General features: G+C 46.6%; 1 pseudogene; it reads left to right on the top strand.

Moving 5' to 3' along the window:
• The first annotated feature begins 373 nt into the window (after positions 1-373).
• LOC123396809 lies at positions 374-2,870 on the top strand (annotated as a pseudogene).
• The last annotated feature ends 1,105 nt before the right edge of the window (positions 2,871-3,975 follow it).

Raw genomic sequence — 3,975 nt, 5'->3', positions numbered from 1 at the left:
AAGATGGTTTCGGCAAGCGCCGTGTAATTATACCTTTTTCATTTTTTGGAAACAATACCTTCTCGTTTATTTGTTGCAATTGCAACTCTGCATTTTTGTCACATTTTTCATGTGTTTTCCCTCTGCTTTGGTTTTTGGAATGCAGTTTAGGTCCATTACACCGTACACAACAACCAAGTTTCTGTCATACGTAGACCAGCTTGCCCAGTTATCCATCGAAGCTAGTGTGACAGAGGAGCCACCAAAAATAATTGTCCAAGGTGGAGCTGGTGCATCCGCAACACACAGTCTGGATGTGTCACATAAATCCCACACACAAGCAAAGCTACAAGGGGGAGTCGTTGAGGGCGCTCAAGGACCATCTAAGGGAGATATGGATGGTGCTGATGGCACAACAGGGACTGTGCATGAGCCACCTCCAGATAACATGGAAGGTGGTGACGATGTGTGTGACTCTTTGGAGGAGTGGCTGCATCCGTTATCTACATTTGAGGAGTTAGAGGTGAGCCATGCTACATTTGTTTTTTGGAACTCTCTTTGTTCCCGCATCATATCTCCTTGCTTGACAGAAATATCAAAACTATGTAGCTAATGTCATTTTTTCCGTTCTGTGTTTTCTATTTCTATTCGTTGCAGCTGCCCCCACATATGCGTGCCATATACAACACGCATAAAGGTATCTTTGCTACAGAACTTAAACCCGAAGTGAGGTCATTTGAGAGGTTTTTCCACGACATGTACTGCAAACGGTTGGCCCTGATGCTGTCTGAGGCATCCACAACTGGTTCCACGAGCGACAAGCCAAATATGAAGGTCCAGATATCACTTTTGATATACTAGCAGCTCCTGCTGCAGACATGTCTGGTTCCAGTTGTTGGAAATATGCACGAGAGGCAATAATAGATTGGTTATTATTATATTTCCTTGGTCATGATAATCGTTTATTATCCATGCTAGAATTGTATTGATTGGAAACACAAATACATGTGTGGATACATAGACAACACACTATCCCTAGTGAGCCTCTGAAGGACTAGCTCGTTGATCAAAGATGATCAAAGTTTCCTCGCCATAGACATGAGATGTCGTTTGATAATGGGATCACATCATTAGGAGAATGATGTGATGGACAAGACCCAAACTGTGAACGTACCATATGATCGTGTCAGTTTATTGCTACTGTTTTCTGCATGTCAATGTATATGTTCCTATGACCATGAGATCATGCAATTCCCAGACACCGGAGGAATACCTTGTGTGTATCAAACGTCACAATGTAACTGGGTGACTATAAAGGTGCTCTACAGGTATCTCCGAAGGTGTCTGTTGGGTTGGCATGGATCAATACTGGGATTTGTCACTCCGTGTGATAGAGAGGTATCTCGGGACCCACTCGGTAATACAACATCACAACGAGGCTTGCAAGCAATGTGACTAAGGAGTTAGTTATGAGATCTAGTATTACAGAATGAGTAAAGAGACTTGTCGGTAGCGATATTGAACTAGGTGTGGAGATACCGGCGATCGAATCTCGGGCAAGTAACATACCGATAGACAAAGGGAATAGTATACGAGATTGATTGAATCCTTGACATCACGGTTCGACCGATAAAGATCTTCATAGATTATGTCGGTGCCAATATGGACATCTAGGTCCCGCTATTTGTTATTGGCCGGAGAGTGTCTTAGTCATGTCTGCATAGTTCTCGAACCAGCAGGGACTGCACACTTACGGTTTGGTGACGATTTGGTACTAATGAGTTATGTGTGGTAGTAATAAAAAGTTGTTCAGAGTCCCGGATGAGATCCCAGACGTCACGAGGAGCTCCAGAATGGTGTGGAGGTAAATATTTATATATGGGAAGTCATATGTTGGCTGCCGAAAAAGTCTCGGGTTTTTCTGGTATTGTATGGGGAAGCTTCTAGAAGGTTCTGGAAACTTCCAAAGGAGTTCGGAAGTCCACCAACGGTTCCACCGTGTCCCAAGGGTTTGCATGGGCTGAGGGGAGACATCTTGTCTTTATTGGTCCAAGTGCACAAGTCCCTCAAGGCCCATGCAGTTGGGAAAGGTGGAAAGTCCACCTTTGTATAGAAGGGAAGGAAGGGGACTAGGATTCCATCTCCTCCCCCCTTGGCTGCGCCCTAGGGCTTGGAGGTTCTGTTTCCCACACCCCTCCACACATATATAGAGAGGAGGGGGCGCCCCAATAGTACACACGAATCCCTTGGCGCCCCTCTCTCTCCCTAGATCGTTTTGTCCTCCGTTTGCGGTTTCAGTAGCGCTAGGCGTAACCCTGCCGAGATAGCACCACCACCACCACCACCACGCCGCCGTGTTCCCGGAGAACTCATCTACTATTCCGCCCTTGCTCATAGGGTCTAGGAGGTGGAGACGTCATCGAGCTATACGTGTGCTGAACGAGGAAGTGTCATCCGTTTGGCGCTCGATCAGGAGTTCGTGGGACGGATCGTGATTGGATCGCGAAGACGTACCACTACATCAACTGCGTTCTTTAACTCTTCCTCTTAGCGATCTACAAGGGTATGTACATACAGTCTCTCCTCTCGTAGATGGTCATCACCATGGATAGATCTTGTGTGCGCGTAGGAATTTTTTTGTTTCCCATGCGATGTTCCCCAACACCAGTGTCACTGTACCCTTTGCGCAGTAGTCAAACAGTGATGATTGCCCTGGCACAACTTCAGGCACAGATGATGCAACTGCTAGTGACTCAAAGCAACCGGATGGGACTACAACAACTACTAATGCAACTCCTAGTGGCTCGTCTCCGCAGGAGCAGAAGCAACCGGATGGGACTACAACAACTACTGATGCAAGTGTCACTTATTTCAACTCTGCAGCAGCCTAAGCAATCAGATGGCATGAATGGGACTAGGGCAACCACTGAAACCACTGTCACTTTATCCCCTCTGCAGCAGGATAAGCAATCTGATGGCACAAAGAGTGGGGACCCAACAGTGGAAGTTGGTCACACAAATCCTGCCCAACCACCCAACAAGAGTGAGAGTGAGCACAACAATGCCAAGAGAGAAGATATATGTAGTGAAGTGGTGGAGGGAGAGAGGGCTGCACAATGGCTTGGGGGTGCAAAAAGCCTCTCAAACCTCCACTATATATAGGTGGAACAAGAGGGAGGGTTGCCTTGCCTCCTACTCAAAGTAGTAGGGTTCGGCCGAACCAAGAGGGAGGAGTCCACCTCCAATTCGGTTTGGTGGAGGACTCCTTCTCCACTTGTCCACCTCCTTCATTTTTTCCTTTTTCCTTTTTTATTTTTGCTTTGGCCAAAATAGGTTATTGGGCTGGCCTCACCATCCCACTAAGGGCTGGTGCGCGAGGTGTTGGGTTAAGTCTCGCAACGAGCGCAACCCTCGTGTTTAGTTGCCACTATGAGTTTGGAACCCTGAACAGACCGCCGGTGTTAAGCCGGAGGAAGGAGAGGATGAGGCCAAGTCTTCATGCCCCTTATGCCCTGTGGATTTATTTTTTGTCCCATATTTTTCTATTCTATATTTTTTTTACTCGGAACCGAAATCTTAGATTAGGCCTATTAGGTCCTCTCCCGGGTGAGTGACCCCTCATGGTAAAACCCGAGAACCCATTCGTCACTCCCGGTACTTTACCTATAATGCCCGAAATCTTTCCGGAGGCCAAATGCAACATTTCTATATATCAATCTTCATTTGCAGACCATTCCGGAAACACACGTGACGTCCGGGATCTCATCCGGGACTCCGAACAACATTCGGTTACCAACATCAATAATTCAACTATACCCAAACGTCACCGAACCTTAAGTGTGCAGACCCTGCGGATTCGAGAACTATGTAGACATGACCGAGACGCTCTACGGACAATATCCAATAGCGGGACCTAGATGCTCATACGTCTCCAACGTATCTATAATTTTTGATGGTTCCATGCTATTATCTTGTCAAACTTTGGATGTTTTGTAT

The sequence above is a fragment of the Hordeum vulgare genome, chromosome 5H (genome assembly GCF_904849725.1).
Source record: "Hordeum vulgare subsp. vulgare chromosome 5H, MorexV3_pseudomolecules_assembly, whole genome shotgun sequence".
NCBI classification, from domain to species: domain Eukaryota; kingdom Viridiplantae; phylum Streptophyta; class Magnoliopsida; order Poales; family Poaceae; genus Hordeum; species Hordeum vulgare.
The sequence above is the reverse complement of the archived record's forward strand: the minus strand, read 5'-3'. Positions and strand labels throughout refer to the sequence as shown.